The 20,725-nt window shown below is 33.7% G+C and overlaps 1 protein-coding gene and 1 long non-coding RNA gene across 5 annotated transcripts in view; one reads left to right on the plus strand and one right to left on the minus strand.

The window, feature by feature from the left end:
* LOC126760792 (serine-rich adhesin for platelets) overlaps positions 1 to 20,725 on the minus strand; it is a 170,176-nt gene that overhangs the window by 45,810 nt on the left and 103,641 nt on the right. The gene's annotated exons all lie outside the window — the stretch shown is intronic.
* Positions 10,540 to 20,725, plus strand: part of LOC126760828 (uncharacterized) — a 78,190-nt gene continuing 68,004 nt past the window's right edge. The window contains exon 1 of the long non-coding RNA XR_007667256.1: positions 10,540 to 10,602. This is a non-coding gene — a long non-coding RNA (uncharacterized LOC126760828). The remainder of the gene's footprint in view (positions 10,603 to 20,725) is intronic.

The raw sequence follows: 20,725 nt of genomic DNA on the forward strand, positions 1-20,725 counted from the left end.
CTCCCTTCATACATATGTGTAAGTGTGTGTGTGTGAGAAGATGATAGCAAGGGCCTGTTGTGTTGTTTTTGTGCACTTTATTGATAAGTTTGATAAAGGAATCGAGTGCCATAGCTGGCATACTTGCCGAGTTGTGTGCAGATTTTCAAGCGAAGTTGCGGGTGTTGGGGTAAAAGCGGTGTGTTGCTGTGGTAAATAACAGTATCAGGCATGAAAAAGGGTGCGCGGCTGCTGACGGTGTGTGTGTGTGTGACAACCTTATATATGTATGTATATATATGATCTACCGTTGTTTGTATTTTCCTTTTGGTTTTCACATGCTTTTCCTGTAAGTAGTGCTTGTGTATTTGTTGTTGCGTTTGCCTCTATAAATACTTTTTGTAACTTACAAATTTGTTTTTGCCGCGTGTTTGCTTTATCTTAGCGCCACATGCACATGTCAAAAGCTTGCCAAGTTTTATTAAGCATTAAGTGCTTTTGCTAGTCAACGCCAAAGCTCTTGGCTGACGGCAGCGCCATTATCTCTCGCCACAGCAGCTGCTCGACCTGCCGCCAACGCCTACAACTTAGTGTGGCCCACTCTGCTTCGCTACTGTCGCTGTACTCTGCTCTTAGCCACCTCTTGCCATTGTGTTGCTCAAGTGCCTGCCGCATGTTGCATGCAACAAATCAGCTGTTGCCTAAGGAACCACAAAAATTCACACTTCTGCTTCTTGAAACACAGTATATTCTGTAAGGCAACTATGAGGCTTAAAGCAGTAAAAATATATTGAAAATCTGTAAAATAAATCTGTAATATTCAACTAAGGTTTGCATATGAAAATACTCTGCTCGTTATCGGCGCAATGCTTTTGGTTTGAAAGGAATACGCCGGCTAGTTAAAGGTGCCACGGGCTTCCTCGTTAAAACTTTCAACAAACATTTCACTTCTCCTCGAATTGAACTTCTGTAGAAACATGCGAATATATACATATTTACTTTCACAGATTAGAGTCAATGTATGTCTGTATATTTATGGGTATCTGTATATGTATATATCGGTTAGTATAAAATGTGTTTTCGGCTTATCGCTTGGAACTAAGTTTTCACCATGAAATTTTATAATATGTGCAGCTTAGCACGAAAGATTAAACGTACCCCTCTCTTCACCCTTAAACTTTCGACCGAAATATTGAAATGAAATCAACTGCTTTATTTCTAAAACTCAGAGTATGTAAATAGTTTAGTAAAACAGAGCATTGAAAATGTTCAGTAGCTGCAAATATTCAGCCAAAGTTTGACCAGCCAGAGCTATTTAATAAATTTGAGTTATAAGCTAATTTAAATTCCTAATCGTCACTTTACCTAACTCAGTTTGGTAAGGATTAGTTGCAACTGACACAGAATGTAAGGTTTAGTGGCGGTTAAAGTTACAACTAAGGCCAAGCTGAGGTGCAATGGCTGTATGGTAGTCGAAAAAGTCTTTTCGTGTTTTGGCAATAGATGTCGTTGCAGTCGTATACTTGTATATCTCCAGTGCTACCAATCACATTGTGTCATAACATATATTGCAAAGGTGAGATTTCAAGCTTCGTTTAACCAAAAAAAATATCAGGTATCAGAAGACGAAGAGTGGATCAAATACGACAATAATGTGCGAAGAAGATCACGGTCCAAGTGTGGTAAAGCTCAACAAATGGTCGCAATGCCAAGATTGACGCCCCGAAATTATGCTGAGTATTTGGTGGGATTGGAAAAGAATCATGCACTATTAGCAGCTCCAGCCTGGTCGAACGATTTTTTTACATTTTAATGTCAGCAACCTATGAGATTGAAACAAGCAATCGAAAAAAACGACCAGAACTGATCAACAGAAAGGGTTCCGTCTTCCATCAGTACAACGCTAGACCAAACACATCTTTGATGACTTGGTAAAAACTGGGAGAGTTTTGATGCATCCACCATATATCCCTGACCTTGCACCATCGGACTACTATTTGTTTCGGTCAATGCAGAACTCCTTTAATGGAGTAAAGTTGGCTTCAAGAGAAGCCTATGCAAATTATTTGTCGCAGTTTTTCGTCGAGAAACCAGAAAAGTTTTACACTGATGGAATAATGTCTCTAGAGGAAAAGTGGCAAAAAGTGGTCGACCAAAATGGTACATATTTGGTTCAATAAAGTTCATTATAAATATAAAAAAATAAGTTGAAGTTTGATTAGAACTACGAAAAGACTTTTTCGACTACCTCATATACGGCAGTGGTAGAAATTCAGTAAAAATTTGTTTTGTTTTTTATATGCTATATTTAAAATTTCTTTCTTTCTAATCAAACTTAGCATGTGGAAATTCAACGAATTACCAGAAATTCGCAGAAATTAGTTTCATTAGTAATTTAATAATAATTTTTATACAAAACGTAGATCAATTAAAGCTTTATATGTCTGGAAAACCACAAAAATTAATTAGTTTGTCGAAATACATCAGCAAAATGGCAATAAATAATATCAGAAATGATTGGCGGCCATACATAAGTGCAACAGGGCGTATGAGTGATGCAGTGTCAGTATGAAAATGCATGAATGCTGATGTGTTGGGTTTGGATAAATAAAATCCTATTTATGGAAGCGGATAGAAATAAGAAAATGCTGGTCAAAAATTGTGTGCAAAAAAAAATATGTAAAAATAGTAAATATATATATAGTATTGACTGTGATTTTAATAGAATTTTAGATTTTAATATTATTGAGACGAAAATATTGAATATATCAATAGCAATATTCTTTCTAAAAGTAAAAAAAATTAATAAAATACCTAAAATTAAAAAAGTTCACAATATTTTCAGCATTTCCGCTGAAATCTGGGTTTCAACGACAGCCTGTTATGAATTCTAGTTTTTATAAACATAGTTTTTATTTATATCACATTATAAAAAATGCAGTCCAGTTCCTACTTTTTACTCTTACAAGCTGTTGCATTATTTATTAGCTGCATTTTGTGGTGTGCGAGCCACAATTAATTTCTTGTTGGCGTTAAAAATCTGCGCCGGAAGTATATTTCTACATGTAAATATGCATTTTGCGCTAATTTTTAATTTCTATTTTGTTAATTTTTTATTCAGCTGCAGCTTGAAATTTAATATATGCCGGCTATTTAATGCTTTTTCAGCTAGTAAAAATTTTAAAATTGCTTCAATAAATAAATTTTTAATTTAATAATTCAGAATATTGTCTAAATAGAAATATTTTACATATTATCTTTAATCTTTAATCTTTTTTTTTCTCTACACGTTTTGAATTTCTGTAACATGTGCAATGAATTTTTTCGCAGCTTTAAAAAATCAAGTTTTTCTTTTTGGTGTTTTTCTATCACAAATTAACACTCAGCTGCTTTTTGTTGTATGCCGTTATTTCATTGCCAATGGATTTTTCGTTTAAAATTTCAAGGTGCATAAAAATGCTGGAAATTGAAGGTTATTGCAAGTTTCTGTTTGAATATAAGTATAAAATTTTATTCAAATAAAATAGGAAATATTTTACAAATTATTTATTCATATGCGTTCGAAATTGATGTATGCATTAACACACAACAAAATCAGTTTTGCTTTGGGCTGTCATGGCGTATGAGTAATTATGTAGTTGAAGTGGCGCGCAAAAATGTTGCGCATACGCCGTGTTTGACAGCAATCGCCTGCTTGTAGAATTTATTGTCCACAAAATCAAATTGATTGAACAAGTTAAACCTAACGGTACACCACAAACTATTGGCGCGCTATTTCTATGGCTAATTTATTGCAGGAAAATAGTACTTTAATGTTTTTGAATGCATACAAAGTTATATAATTTTTTTTTAATAAAAAATTATATAAAATTTTTTTAAACAAAAATTATAAAACCTTTTAAAACAAAATGTTACTAAATTTTTTTTTAATGACAAAAGGAAAAATTTTAAAATTACTGTTTTATTTTTTTTTTCAAAATTAATTTCTCATGAATATAAGGAAAGGAATTATTAGACTGTTGGCGCGTATTTCTACAGCTTATTTATTGCAGGAAAATAGTATTTTAATTTTTTTAAATGTATAAAAAGTTATATAAACAATAAATTATAACAAATTTTTAAATACAAAATTATATAAAATTTAAAAATTTGAAAAATTATTTTTATTTTTTAAAAAAAAACAACTAAAAAAAATTAATATTTTGTCTTTGATAAAAAGATAAATGTTAGAAATTTTTAAAAATATTTTTTTCTTTTACTAAAACCAGGCCTTTTGTTTAGTTTAAAATGGACCTGGTGACAAAGCTTTGAACATGATAAATTTAAAAAATATTTATAAAATTTTTTAGATGTTTGAAAAAAAAAATCTGAAAAGTTTTGCACATTATTGAAAACTTTTTGTTCAAAAAAAAAATTATGAAAAGTGGCATAAATTAATTTTTTATTAATATGTTTTTAAATATTTTTTTTTAAATATTTTTTTTTAATATAATATTTTTACAATATATTTTTTAAAATGTTTTTCATATTTGATATCTTTTTTGTTTTTTATTATATTTTTATTTTTTCATTTTGTACAGTTTTTATTTATCCTAAATTTTTTTATAATTTCCACTTTTCACTTTGCTGTCAATTGCATTTCTGCCCCACGATTTCTCATCTGTTTTACTCGCTAATTCCATTTAAAATTGACTTGCTTTGCTTTGTTGCGTTTAAACACAGCAAACGCCGACAGCAAAATTCACTTCAATATCCGTCTAAGCTGACAATAGAGTTATTTGAACGGCGACAGTGATAACAATGATAGCAAGAACAACAAGAACAATAACCAGAAATTGCAATAAAGAGAGGAAAAAAATAGTAAGTAGAAAAAGTAAACAAAAACGTAGCTCTATCCTGGCAAACTACTGCCGGAAGAGTGAAAAGACGTGAGAGAGGAGGAAAGAGGTGGCGGCAGTCCGACCAAGATGCTGCAGATTAAAAGCACACAACGCAACAAATCTAATAAAAGTCATAAACACACATAAGCGCAGCTGTTTGCCGACACAAACTGCTTGCCACAAATTGTCATTTGATATATGTGCGCGTATGTGTGTGTGTGGCAACAAACCGCAGCAGGCAGCAGCTAAAAGTATGTTTGTATACGTTGTGACAGGTGTGGCACGCTTGTTGTCTCAACTTGCCAGCTTCTACGTCTATTCTTGGCTTTTCTTCGAATTGTAGCTTTGTGCATGTTTGCTGCCACAAATCTGTTTATATGGTTTAATTTCGGACATTTAGTAAACACATTCGTGCAATATTGCTTTTTATGTATTTTTTCCTCTCTTCTTCGACTGCTCTTTCACTCGTGAACCCTTTTTTGTATTCTAACGTACGTTCAAGCAGCATGCTAGATGGCATACTTATAGCCCGACTCACGTTTGGGTTTTGAGTTATGTCATGCTCGCCTAAAATATTTTCTTGTTTTATTTATTGAATTTCCCGAAAATTGTCCAAAAACAAAGCTGGTTATTATTCTCTAGCTCTCTTTTACGCTGCTTCCTTCTAGCCCGCTTCTCTTTCACTCCTAAATGACTAAATTTTGTTGTTGTTGTGGTTTTTGCTGGTACTTATTGTCTTGTTTTTCCGTACTGCATATTTGATTTATTTGTTTGCCTCATTCATATCGGATTTATCATCAACGTATATTTGCCAATTGACCGTGTAAGTTGACAGTGTGTGAGAATCCTTCAATTTATGGTTCATGTATGTAGGTTCGTGAAGGATATGTGTAACAGATGCTGTGTGGAATGGCCGCTTATTTGTGGCCCATACATATTAAATCTCTTCAAGGAGAAATTGTGGAGATTTTGTGTCATGTTCGAAGAATAGGAAGAAGAGAAAAATGAGCATCGAAACCTGAATGTGATATTGTCAATTTTAAAAATAATTTTGAGTAATTTGCAAATATTATAGCACAATTGTGTGAGAAATTGGAAATCTACACATATTAATAAAGCAATAGAATATGGCAACTCTATCTATAAAATAAATTCTGCTATGAAGAGTCTACTAAGAAGTTTTATATGACAACCTCCAAAATTTTGCCTCTTGTAAAATTTCTCAAGATGCGCATAATTTTTTTTTGCTAAAACTCCGTGGTGACAACCCTGACAAACAATTTTCTTTTATGAGCGCCTTTTTGTTTTTTAATAATATTGCATTCAATATTATGAGACTTCGAGACTGCCTTAATAGTAAAAATTCTTTAGTTGACTTTAAAAATATTTGTAGTATTGATGGCAACTCTGCTCTCCAAACAACACAATATATTTTATATTTCGTATATACATACATATACATCCACAAAACAAATATTAACTGAATTTTTCTTTGCAAAAATATTTTATGTGGCAACCCTGCCAAAAAATTATCTTATATAATGTTTTTGTTATTTTGCAAAAAAATAATAATTTATTCAGAATTATGAGGCTTTGAATATTCTGCCTTAATTTTAAAATTCCAAATAAAGTCTACTTAAAGTATGTAGATATGACGGCAACAATGCTCAGGAAATAGCACAATGGTTTTTTATAAGAAATAGTCCATACGCCGTATATCTGTATACGCTAAACAAAAATATGCTAACTGAATATTGCTATACAAAAATATCTTATGTGGCAACCCTACCAACGAGCAAACGTGTTATACATATGTACGTACACTTCGAACATTATTCTGAAACATCTTAAATTATTGTTTTATTTCGATATGTATTTATATTTAGGTGTATATCTTTAAAAATATGGCAACTCGGTGTTTAAAATTTTTTTTTTTAAATATTACATATAAACATATGCCTGACTACTTGAATTCAATGTAAGTTGGTTGATTGTGATTCTTCAAAGTTAAAAATATTTTTCATGTGGCAACTCTGCCCATAAGCGATATGATAACACAACAGCTTTAAGCTTTATGAGGGGTTTATATAATAATTATAATATTAAAGTCTCAATTTTAATTTAAAAATCGTATAAAAACAGTCTGCTTTGTCCCTTATAGCTTTAAAATTTAAACCCAGTTGTTTGTTTATGCAAATTGCGTCCCACATTAATGCGCTGTGAACAACGGTTGCTGTGCCTAGGCACCAGGACACGCAGTAAATGTGAAAATTATGCAATATAATAAATAAATATAACGGCAGGCACATTTTTAAGTACTTTCGTGAATGCCTTTCATTACTTTATGTGACGACATGCATATCACTCATACGCACTGCAGCACCGGCCAGTCTTTATGGAAGTGCGTTTTTGTGTGTGTGTGAATGCGCGTGTATGTTACCACTCCATCCGCTTTGTTATTAAATCTGAAATTTTATGTAATAAATAGCAATAATCTCGTAGCCAGCGCTCATCAACACTCAACTACACGCTTGCTGCGCAGCGTTCGGCCACTTGTGGCGTGGCTTCATTCGCTGTGATAATAATTCTGCGGTAATTTATGTCGCTGTTTGGGTTTTTAATAAGTATTTTAAATGCAATAATTTGTATGCAAAAGTGTTTTTTGCTGCGCATTCAAAACAAAGCCAGAATTATAGCAACAATAAGCGCGCGATTTCAATGCAGCCATTCCGCGGCATTCAATGCGCCGTGCGCTGTCGCTGGCGTTGGCAGCCAATAGCTTAAGCGGCATGCATAAAGAAGTAGTAAAAAGATTGAAAGCTCCATAATGAAATTAAAATAAAATAACTGCTTTTGCTGGTATTTCAAGGGACCGGCAGACGGGCGCCGCTGAATGGCGTCAGTGAAGCGGGAATCGCGGCACGTTAACCGGCTCGGCGTGGCTTGGCCAGTTCAGCGCGCGGTGTTGCAGCTGACAGCCGCGTTATGAACTGTCAATTATGGTCAATGTGCAGCAATTATGGTTCAATATTATGCAAGCGAATGCGCAGCGTTCGCATTGTTTTGGCGGTGGGCGGTAGGCGGTGGAGCGGCAGAGACTGGGCCTGATACAGGGAAAGAATGCGAAAAGTATTAATTTCTTTTAAATTAGTGCATATTGCTGCTGACGTAAATTAATTGAAGCAAACGTGAAGTTTTTAGTAATATTACGAAAATTTGTCATTATTTAAAAAAAAATAACAAAAATATTTTCAATTTTCAATTTTTAATAAAAGAAAAATGTATCGACATACAAATTTTAATTTTATAAAACATAAAATATATTTAGTATACATTTTTTAATTTTTAAATATTTTTTTTCATTCTTAATATTTTTTTTAATCTTAAATTTTTTGCTTAAATCTTAATTTAAATTTTTTTTTTTAATTTCTATTACTTAATATGTATGTGATTTTATCATAAATAAAATTATCCACATGAATGGTCTGTGCAAAATTTAACCGGACCGAATTAACATCGCGATTCCTCGCTGAAGCGAAATGAAATCGAACCATTTCTGAAGCGAATGGTAACAGGAGACGAAAAGTGGATCAAATATGACAATAATGTGGTCCAAGCGTAATAAAGCTCAACCAATGGTCGCAAAGCCAGGATTGTCGGCTCGAAAGGTTTTGCTGAGTGTGTGGTGGGATTGGGAAGGAATCGTCCTATGAGCTGTTCTAGCTTGGTCGAACGATTGATTCTTCATTTTGCTGTTGAAGAAATTGAAACAAGCAATCGAAAAAACGCCCAAAATTGATCAGCGGAAAGAGCTTCGTCTTTTATCAGGACACACTAGACCACCCGCATCTTTGATAACTGGACAAAAACTAGCTGAGCTTGGCTGGGAGGGTTTGGTGGATCTACCATATAGCTTTGACCTTGCACCATCGGACTACCAATTACTCCTCGCAGCTTTTCGCCGAGAAACCAGAAAAGTTTTACACTGATGGAATAATGTCTTTAGCGGAAAAATGGCAAAAAGTGGTCGACCAAAATGGTGCATATTTGGTTCATTAAAATTCATTTTAAATATAAAAAAATATGTCGAAGTTTGATTAGAAATACGAAAAGACTTTTTCGACTACCCAATATTATTTATTATTTTTTTTTTGTTTAATAATTTTTGTTTTAGTTTTCTTAATGATTTTTATTATGGTTTTTTTTTTTTTGTTATTTTCTTTTTACATTTTTTTAAATAAAACAAATGTTTTTATTTTTTTATATTTTCTAGTATTTAAATTTCTTTTTATTATTTATTTCATAGTTGCCAGATTTTTGTAGCCCGCATTAACCGCTCATATTTGTGCTCATTTATGAAGTACCTCCATATGTTAGGCCGTCTAAGCAGATTTCGATTTCGCTAAGGACAAAAAGTCTTGATTACTTTTGCAGTCAAAAAGCCTTAAATGGAAAATCTGTATATATGTAAATGCAACTTGCCAGAGCCTTGAGCGCGCACATCTCAGTCACTTCATTTGCAAGACAGCAACAACAACCACATTATTAAATGACGTATGCTTAATTTAGTTTTTGAGGCCTCTTCCCTCACAGCGCAGCAACACAGTTATCTTCGCACAGCAACTGTGGCCTAAAGTGCTTAGCATTTACATGCTGCGTGTGATGGAAATGTGAGTAAGTGTAAGTGGTCGGGAAAATAATAATTCATAAATGCAATTACACATGCATTTCCATAAGAGTTTTATGAGTTTTTATGCAAACAAAAAGGGGTGGAAATGCATATGCTGCGTTTGAAAGCCTGCATCGAGATAAAAGCGTCTGTTGGTTTCCATGGAGTTGCCTAACGTTGTACAGGAGCTGCATATGCACACAAACACAATGCTGTAAGCTTATAATCCTTGCAACATAAATCTTCCTAACACACATTTACTGTTATGTGTTTTTTGTCTTCACGATTGCAATGTTGCCTTCGTCAAGAATTTTTAATAAACACATTTTGTACTTAAACCACACAAGTGAGCTGCACTCAAGTGGCAGCGCGTGCGTGCGTGTGTCTGGTGCTCAAGTCGTAAACATGTGGGTAAAACCACTACATGTTTACTTGGCCGCTCATACATTAGTAATGGATACAGCTAATGACAGCAGCAACATGAAGCAATCGTTGGAGAGTATGTAGTTACTTTTTAACCTAATGGGATTAGTCTGTAGCGTGTAGAACGGCGAGCAAGGAGCTTATGTAAAATGCGTTTTTATATTTTGAAATCCATCACTACTTACTGTTTTAGCCCAAATGGTACTAGTGTGTAACTATGAATAAATGATATAAGAAAATAAATAGTAATGCTTATAACAACGCTTAATGGAATATTTTTTATAGAAAGTGAGTGCTTACATGTGGTTGTAGTTCCATAACCAGTTAAATTTTAGTCGCAATGGTACTAGTTTTTAATTCGGAACATTTGATGAATTACTATTGAATTCAAAAAATTAAAAAAAGTATCTGGTTACATTTGGTAGTAGTTACATAGCTAGTGGACTATTTTAATAATTAGGTGCTAAGTGATTTTATAAAGAAAATTTTGACAACTACTGTTATTTATGACCCAAACGTTACTATTCTAGAGGTCTATTGGCCTTGTTTTAAAAAAAATTTAATTTATTGTTATTTTTTTGTTGCAGACTTTTCATCATTCGTCATCACTAAAGCTGTCATCTTTTATGTCATATATCTGTGATTTTTTAAGTGAGTACAAATTTTTGATTTTTAAAAGATAATTTTTTGTTTATTTAAATTTTTAAATTTAATTTTTTTTTAATTTCCTATTATTTTAATTCTGAAATAATACGATTTGACTTTGATGTTTTTACTAATTTTTTTTCGATTTATCCTCTTTTCATAAAAAAAAATTAGATCACTAAAAAATAAAATATCCGAAAAAAATTGTATAATATTTTAAATAATCTTTTGTTCTTAAAAATTATTATGCGGATAGTGGTTATAATTCTAAAAATTCTGAAATTTTTTAATTTTATTATTTTTAAAAATTTATACTTTAAATTTCTTTGAATTTTTTTTTTTTTTTGAAAATTCGTGAATTAACTTTATGAAAGATGTTAATTTTTACTTTAAAAATGTTTACTTTAAAATTTTTTGATTTTGAATTTTTTGAAATTTTTTTTAAGTTTGTTTTTTGAAAATTAGAAAATTTAGATTTTATGAACATCTTTGTCCTTTTTTACTTTAAAATTTTTTGAGTTTTAATTTTTTTTGAAGGTTTTTTTTTATATATTTTTGAAAATTTGTAAATTTAAATTTTATGAAAATCTTTGACTTTTTAAGAAGTTTTAATTTCGTTTTTTTAATTCTAAAGTTTGTTTTGAAAATTTTAATTTTTTTTTATTTCTTGATTTCGATACGTTTTGTTTTTAATTTTTGATAAAATTTAAAAAAAAAATTTTTAATTCGTAAATTTATTTTTAATGAACATCTTTGAATATTTTTATTTTGAAAATTTTTGCTTTGAAATTTTTTGAATTTTGATTTTTTTGAATATTTTTTTAGATTTTTTTGAAAAAGCGTAAATTTAGATTTTATGAAAATCTTAAACTTTTTAAGAATTTTGGATTTCGTGCTTTCAATTCTAAATTTTGTTTTGAAAATTTTTAACATTTTTTAAAAATTAGATCTAATTAGTTTTTCAAGTTTTCGTTACAAAAGTTTCTAAATATTTCGAATTTTTTGAAAATGTTTAATTTGTTTTTTATATTCTTTATAACTAAGAACAGCGTAACTGGCTACCTTCAACACAACATAGTTTTTATCTACCACTAATGCGTACACACGTAGTACAAGCTCACTCAATTTATTTTGAGATCTTGATTATATAACAGCATTTCGTTGAGCGCTTAACTTTTCATTTCCACTTACACAGTTAACTGTTGGCGCTTTTAATTTAAATAAGTTTCTTAAAAAATGAAGATTTTCCGTTGTAGTATGCTTTCTGTAGCATATCTTCAGGCGTTTAAAACACTAATGCCATTTATATATACTGCATATAATATAATAATAATAATAACAGAAACACCCAGATTGACAACAACAACTAATGCAAATGAAGCAACTACCACTTGGAGTTCGCCATATTCAGCATTTACATTGACTCGACTTGAGTTCGAACGAGCACTGGCAGAGCAATAACAAGAACAGCTTGAAGAAAAGCTGCAAAGAAGTGCTATAAAAATATGCCACTAAAAGAGTTGCAAAGCAAACACGCCAAGCAACAACTTTTCTGTGCTGCACAGCGTGTGGCGTTTCTGCTTGCGCCTGCTAATAGCATACTTTCAGGCGTTTTACATACATACGCAACACAGTTATGTCTTGAACTGGCAGCCTGATGATAATTGCTAGTGTAAGCAGTTGTTGTTGTTGATATGTTTTTTTTTTTTTTTTGCGAAATTTTGCTTGACTCTTCTTCTTGCAAACTCGAAGAACTTCTGTGAAATTTGCATTTACGCCATTTCCTTTGCACGCGCTCCCCTGTGCACGCTTTCCCCCTCTATCTGGCTTTTCAAGTGTTGCAATTAGCTGCAAAAATTTGCATCCCACACAACGAGATCTAGGATAATTGCAAGATCGCAGAATGAGATGCAATGCAATACAGCAGTGGCAACAGGCGAGAGAGCGCAGAGTGGAACGTGCAGCAGGCAGAGATAGTTAAAATGCCAACAGCAGTTGCAGCAATTGTAACGGTATAACAGTGTTGTCGACCCACTCGAGCGTGCAACGTTTTTACAGTTGTTTAATGATGCATTGCCTTGAGCATGCATGCGGCGTTGGAGGAGGGGGAGCGTGAGAGGTGTGTTAGTGGAGAGGCGTGCATAATTCATTTTATTTGTAAATGATAAGTGAAATTTGAAATTTCGCCTCTCTGCAAGTGGAACACTGAACTCAGCACCGGTTTTGCCCAACAACAAACTATGCCGAGTGATGAAGTGGAATTTTGTGTAGCGCTTTCGAAATTTATGAAGCAGAAGCAGATATTTCGCGCGCGCGAGAACTTGTCAAATGCACTAATGGCGCGGCGCTGAAGTGCCTCAACCGCCCGGCAGCTGGCGTTACATGTAGGTCGCGCGGAGCGTGTCGTGGGCGGGGAAAGAAGGCGAAATTAAATAAATTTTAGCGACAGAAATATGCTGATTGCTGTTATGGCTGTCTTTAGCAAGAATTGTAGGCCGTTGACGTGGGGGGTAAACGTTTTAAAAACATATTTGGCTTTCCTGCTTTTCTTTGTTCTGCAAATTAATTACTTAGTGAAAGCGCATTGGAAGGAAAAAGTAGAAAGAAAGTTTACAAATAAAAAATTGTATATTTACTGAGTGATTTTCAGCAAGAAATGATAAAAGGGTAGTTAAAAAAAAATAAAAAAGAAAACAAGGGATTTTTGTGAATTTATATTGAAATTATATAAGCGCTGCTCATATGTTCCAAAACGTAATTAATCAACGATAAATGCCATATACTTGTGCTGATAGTGAGAGATTTGAATTTATGTTTATATTTCTAACCATAAAATCGTAAAGTATAAAATCGATTATTATCGATACACTCAATTTAACTAAGGTAGAGACCGATAGAAACCAAATTTTCGGAGTTTTACTTATGTTTTCCTATAATCTAGAAAAATCTATAATCGATTATTTTCGATAAAGTAAAACTATTGAAATTGTATACTAAGAATCTAAAGATGAGAACTACGGGAATAAATCGATAACATTCACATAATCGATAAATATAAAAATCGATTTCTTTGTACGTTGTTGCCTATTTTTTTATCGTTTTTCGATAGTTAAATATTTAAAAATAAATCGATAACATTTCCAAAATCGACAAATTTTTTTTACATGTAATACTTCATGTAATAAGTCAATAATAAATCGATAACAATTTCAAAATCGATATTTTTTTTTATTTTAATAACTTATACCATTTATTAAATCAACCATAATTTGATAACATTTTTAAAATCGATAGATTTTTACGTTTATTTTATCAACAATAAATCGATAACATTTTCAAAATCGATAATTTTTATTTATTTTAATATTATATACCATTTATTAGATCAAAAATAAATCGATAAAATTTACATAATCGATAACTATGCGAATAGTTAAGTTAAAATATAAAATAAAATTTGTCAAAACAAAATGTTTGTTTTCCCCTGCGGTAACTTAAGTTGAAGAAACTTTACAACTCAAAAAAAGTTCCACCTAAATTCAGCGCAAACAACGGCCACCGCTTGCAGCGTGAGGTATTACTAAAGTTTCTGCCACTAATTGACCATTATGGTTACTAATTCTAACAAATATCGCCCCTTCAACTTTAATTAAGTCACACTTTGCAACTACAGTTGCGTGCGCCAGAAAATCACAACAGGAAAGTGAACCACAAATCTTCAAACAACTTCGTGAAGCACGAAAATTAACGGTATTTGCGTCACTTTATGAAAAATATAAATAAGAAACCCCTCACTAATAAAGTGCTAAAACTCCCGAACAACTTACTGTTAGTTCTACGTATGTATGTACATATATGTGTAGGTGTGTGTTTGAGTGACGCAGAGCTCACTTCTGTCTGCTTGACTGACTGCCTCAGTGACCCGCTTCACTGCAACACTTGCGCTCAATTGCAGACGTTGGAGCCACACACACGTGTATGAGTGCGTGTGCGTTCAGCTCGAAAGCTTATATACATACATACATATATGTGTGTAGGTGCGTGTATGTGTCACTTGCAACTTGACCTGCACATTTCGCTCTAAAAAAGTAGTTACTAAGTTTCTGTTTCTCCTCAAGTGACTCCAGCGACATTAAGTTGGCACTATTCATAACTTGCCACACAGCTGGCAGCTGCGTTCGTGTGCGTGTGTGTTTGTAGTCTTAAAACTTTTAAGTCGAGTTGTGTAACACACACATGCAGGTGTACTTGAAAGCGTATTTATGCAAAAAGTACCAAAAAGATACATATGTAAATTGCAATGCTTTAAGCAAATTCGGTCGACGCGGCGTCACAACAGGTTATGCTGCTGCTGCTTGCTACAATTTAAACGATTTCAGCCGAAAAATTTCGAATACTAACTTTTTCTTAATCTACTACTATTTTTTACAACTTATTTTTCTGTTACTGCCTATAGCTAGCGACCAATACTGTTATTTGCTCCTAATTTATGAGATTATTACTTAATTTTTCGATTATTACCTATTTTTTCCCCAAAAACCCTGTCATCTACTACTTTTTTACTACTAGTTTTAGCAGCTATAATACCATAAACATTAAGAACTACTCATATTACTTTGACTGTTAGTTACTATTACTTTTAGCATATTTCTACTACGATTTTTTACTACTATTATTAATTTGTTGACCAAATACTTTAGTTTTTTTTTCATTTGAACTGTTATTATAAGCGTTACAACTGCTCATGTTGCGTTTCTCGTTAAAATATTAAATACTATCAGAAATATTTTTGCTACTATTTTTCACTATGGTTTAAATTTGTTGCAACTAAGTTCCCTACTTGTACTTTTACTAATTATTAGACTATTGCTACTGTTAATATACTTTTAAAAAATGAAACATACAGTTTTGCTACTATTTTTGCTACCACTATTTTACTTTTTTTATAACGCTATTTATAGAATTATTTTTATTTACTTATGCCATTCAATTTTACTTTTTAATACTTCAATAAAAAGTATTTAAAAGGATAAAGAGAAAATTTGACAAAGAGTTTATCTACTACTATTTGTTGATATCGTTATTGTGATGTAATATTCCTGATATAAACAATTTAATTTATTTTTACTAATATTAGGCTATACAATATGTGTAAAAAGTCAAATGGAAAATTTTTTACTACCATTTACCATTACTACTACAGCGTTGTAATATTTTTATTACAAACATTTTTTAACTTATTTCTACTAACACTAAGCCTATCACTACTTGTAATATTAATTTATTAATTAAAAAGCAATAAAATAGTACTAAAATTTCTACTACGATTTTTCTACCATTAAAACTTTACAGTTTTTTTATTTTAAACAATATATGTAATTTATTACAGACAATAACATCAAATAATTGTTTATTGAAATCTACTACTATTTTGACTTGTACTAAAAACACTACTAGAGCAATACTGCCGGCAGTCGTTTTTTAAAACTTTTTCCACAAACCTCTATTTAATATATTCACATAAACACACCTTAAACTTACATATTTACATAATGCATGTTTTCCCTTGCACTATTAACTAGTTGATTATTTCCTCTAGTTTTTCTTCGCCTGAACTTTTCCAACTTTTTCCATTTCGCACTTGTTTTTATTCTCTATACTTCGCAGTAAATACTAAAAGAAATACAAAGTTGATTTTAGCGCCAACACGCACTAAGTATGTATACTATATGTGTGTATATGTGTGTGCTGAGTCCCGTAGAGTCTTAACTTGGTCAAAAACACACTTCACACCATTTCTTACACTCACCGCTCGCACTTACAGTCACACTCTGAGGTATTTGCCTTTCGTGTTTGTTTGTTGTGATTTCAACTACTTGGGGCGACATTTTTTCATGCTCTTGCAACATTTCCCTACAGAGTGTAATAGTTTTGTTCACCTAACGGTTGTTTGTATCACCTAAAAATAATCGAGCTAGGATCGAGTAAGTGCAGTATACATCTATATATATTTAATTGCGTGGATTTTGGTCCTCTGATTGACGTTGTGCACCTTAATGCATTTCCCTGGCTTTGATTCTTGCCAGTTGTAAGAGTATAAAATGTTTGGTTACAACCGAACTTAGCCCTTCCTTACTTGTTCTTTGTTTTTTGTAAATATGTAGTTGGCTTTGCACTTGAGCGAGGAAAGAATACTTTTAAAGAAAGTAATACAAATTGAATTCTTGGTTCTGTTCACTTATTTACTAAAACAAATATTTAGGCGCTAGGAAATGGGTTTTAAAATGTAGTATGTAGGTTGACGGATACTAAAAATTATGGTCATGGTTTTGATATTGGATTATAGGCTGGAATACAAATGCAAAGAAATTGTTTTAAAATTCGATCGACGAATCCTCATCCAACCAAGTCTTCCTACTTCCTGTCCGTTATAATAAGTGATTGCTCTGAGCTTTGGGCTTTTTAAAGCGATTCTAAGCCTCGCAAATAGCTTCATAGTAACATGATGAGCGCTAGTGGGGACACAAGTTCTTAATTAGAGACTTTTTATTCATTGAGGATTTGATCCCCATTAGCTCTACAGGAGATCTCAATGTTTAATGGAGACTGGCTGATACGTTGTTCCTGTAGGTTTCATATTTAAGTCGGCAGAAAAACAAAATTCTGAAAAAAAAAACAAATAATTTCCAACAGAAAAGCGAACGTCGGTAGGAACTCCGGTCATAACAGAGATCATTACTTTAGGGGCCTCATAAAATAAACCCAAGAAGCCTCGTATTAAATCTGATCATAACAGAGTTCATTAATTCAAGGATTCTCAAAAATTGTATACTGCTTAACTAAACTTTCCGTGGTCTTAAGACTTGTTATAGGGAGAGATTCTGTTCTCAGGCAAACTTGCTCCTAAAATATTTTCATCTGAATTTCGAACTCCTTGAGGGCACTTTTCCCTTCATCTCTGACAGAGAGCTTCCAATGTTCGTAGACTTAAAGGAGATATGAATAACACTTGGTGATTACTGCTTATTTCGCGGTATTTCTCCGCGTACTCCGCCGCATGGGAGTCGCTTTTGAATGAAGTAATGAGACGTAAGCTCAACAACTTTTGCTTAACATGCTGGATGAGCCTAAACTGTAAACATACTAGAGTAAATGCACATATCAGTAAGAGCATTGCATACTTGTATCTGGTAGTGATAGAAGCTCGAAAGCCTATAAATGTATGCACCACTGATTGCCAGCGCCGTTGCTGATTGTTTAGACCTAATGAAGTGCCTAGCTGCAGCTGTAGCATACCTACATACGCATTGCATAGGAGAGGAGCACATGCACTCTAATCTCCAGTGTCCATTATTGCGTATTGCTTATTGCGCAGCAACCGTCGGTTCTTCACGCAGTCAATGCCTAGTTGAGCCGTCTAATGAAGCTCCCGCGGCTGAATGTTGCATTTCAAGCATTTGCTATAGCAATTTGAAGGTTCCAATGTTGCACGCATACAAATTGCAACACACTGCACTTAAAGGCTCACACATACCATATACAAACACATTCGGACCATAGGCATGCGTACAAAGGCTTTGGCACGGGCTCCCGCGGGCTCCACACCAATTTAGCCGGCTTGGAAATATTTTTCGCTTGTGCAACCAGAAGCATCGCTGAGGAAATTCCAAACGCATGCAGCGGTGAGGGTGCAATAGCTGAAGTGGACACTCGACATGACCTGGGGATGAGTGCATGAGTGGCCGCGTAGACGAGTGGACGCGACGAGTCGTTCAAATGTTATCCGGCGTAGCAGCTAGACACGAAGGCGGCTGCACTGGACGGTTGATGGAAGTGACGTATGCGGAAGAGGAAAAGATATGGCTGGTTGGACGTTTGGACAGCTGACGGCGCCGGGCTCTACCGGCTTGATTGAAGGCGGCTGTTTTGGTGGCTGCCAAAAATAGAAGTAACACACATGGATATATGGCTGACGGCAAGCTGATGAATGTTGACGCGTCCGTCATGAACATAGATTACACTAAACATGACAACGTTTTGCTTGTAGATGGAAAAGTTAAGCTACATATGTATGTATATGTTAGCTCCGCCTTCCTTTGATGTGTATCCATTGTACATGTTAATGGGAATACTCGTTCCCAATTTCGAGTGCTTGACTTCAAGCGCACTTGATAACGCTAGAATTACATGTCCATGTATGCTTTGAACTGCCGTTATGATCTGCAAAGGGTGGCAAATAACTCTTATTATTACGTCACAATGACATACATATTTCGGGATTTTGAAAAATTTGTGCATCCCAAAAATTCGGACTTGCGATTTCAGAATTCCTGGATCTCAAAATTTTGAGTTTTATTTTATATTTTTCTAGTTTTATAATTTATTTCGCTATACAATATTAAGGATTCCATTTTTGCATCTCGAAAATTCGGTACTGCGTTTTCGGGATCTCCAGATTTTTAGTTTTATTTTAAATTTTTGTTGGCTTTTTCATTTATTTCGCTGTAAAACATTAAATATTCCATTTTTGTATACAGAAATTTCGGGACTACGATTTCGGGTTTTTGTGTTTTTCGTATTATAGTTGTAATGAACATAACAACGTCATTAATCCCGTAAAACTACTGGTCCCGAAATATCGGAATCCCGAAAAACCGGGTTTCACAAAATGTTTCGCAGCAAGACAGACGGCTTAAGTCACAAACAATTACATGCAAGAGTTCAGATGTTTCTATATGCTTATGCTTTTGTGCTAATTGCGGCATCCTGTATTGCATGTTGCATGTCGCAATTAGTAATAACATACATACATATATATACATACATATGTATGTATGTGCGCGTATGTGTATTAACACAGCAGCTATGGTCTAATGAAGCACACAAGTGGGGTGGTCTCCTCAAAGTGGGCAGCATAAACAAAGCGTCGATGTTGGACTTTGGGAAAGCCATTCGCTATCCTCAGCCTAACAGTGTCTATGTGTGTGTGTGTGGGTTAGTTATGGCGTACTTGTTTTCAAACATTGGAGCCTAGCGACTTGTCGGCTCTCAACTTCACTCGACCTAGGCTGTATTCAATTGTTAAGCACCTGTTTGTGCCCCAAAATATCTTCACAGCATTCCATTGTTACCTTTGTATTGTCGATATAGGCGTGGAAGTGCCTTAGGTATGCTTGTTGCGCGGCAGTCTTGTAAATTGTTGTGCGAACACTTGCCTTGGCATTACTTACTATCAAGTGATTGAAGGTTAGTATGTCGAGCAGATATTAGCAATGTTTGTCTCAAGCTTTCTTTGTTTGAGTAGCTCTTGACAATTGTTTAATCAGATCGTTTTGGGGTCGTACGACAAAAGCAGAAGTGACTGTTCCATGCGCCATATTTACCTAACCATATTGCGGGTACTCAGAAATAGGTTCCAAAATCTTGAGCTTATGACCTGTAGAAAATCCTGGGATCCAAAGGTCATCTGAAAGGGTATACGACCGTACGAAAATTGACAATTTTAAAAATAACCCTGTGAAGAAATTGCTCCAGGTGAACAACCAAGTTGCGGCGAAAGTTGATGGTTTGTGGAGAGTTATAGCTTCTGTTTCTGCGCTTGACTGACCTTAACAGACAGATCATACAAAGTTGATAGTTTTAGTATGAGGACAACAATTGAATATGCCTTTGGGGCGCAAGGTGCCAGTTCAATTGAGCGAAATAATTTTTGAAAGCTCTTCTCTGGTTTTCTGAAACAACTACGAATCGGAGATAGACCGGATAGATCGTGATAGACCGCTACCAAAGACATTAAGTTAAAGAGAACTTTATTGAAAACAGTTTTCTAGGACACTGTAAGGGCCTACAGTTGGTAAGAGAGTGACACAGCAGATTATTTTAGCCAACTAGGGTAACAACAAAACTTTGAATTTTCATTGAGATTTTTTGTTTTTGCCCTGAAGGATTTAAGAACCATCTGATAAGTACAAAAGATTTACTGGACAATCAGCGACAAAAGTATTCTGTTTTGCTGGGCTCTTTGGTGGCGGAGGTCCTAAACCGGAATCCGTAAACGATTTTGACGTCCTGCATGATCTAATGACAGATTTATAAGTCTAAAAGATTCATTAGTCTTGGATTCAGAGTT

The sequence above is a fragment of the Bactrocera neohumeralis genome, chromosome 5 (genome assembly GCF_024586455.1).
Source record: "Bactrocera neohumeralis isolate Rockhampton chromosome 5, APGP_CSIRO_Bneo_wtdbg2-racon-allhic-juicebox.fasta_v2, whole genome shotgun sequence".
Lineage (NCBI taxonomy): Eukaryota > Metazoa > Arthropoda > Insecta > Diptera > Tephritidae > Bactrocera > Bactrocera neohumeralis.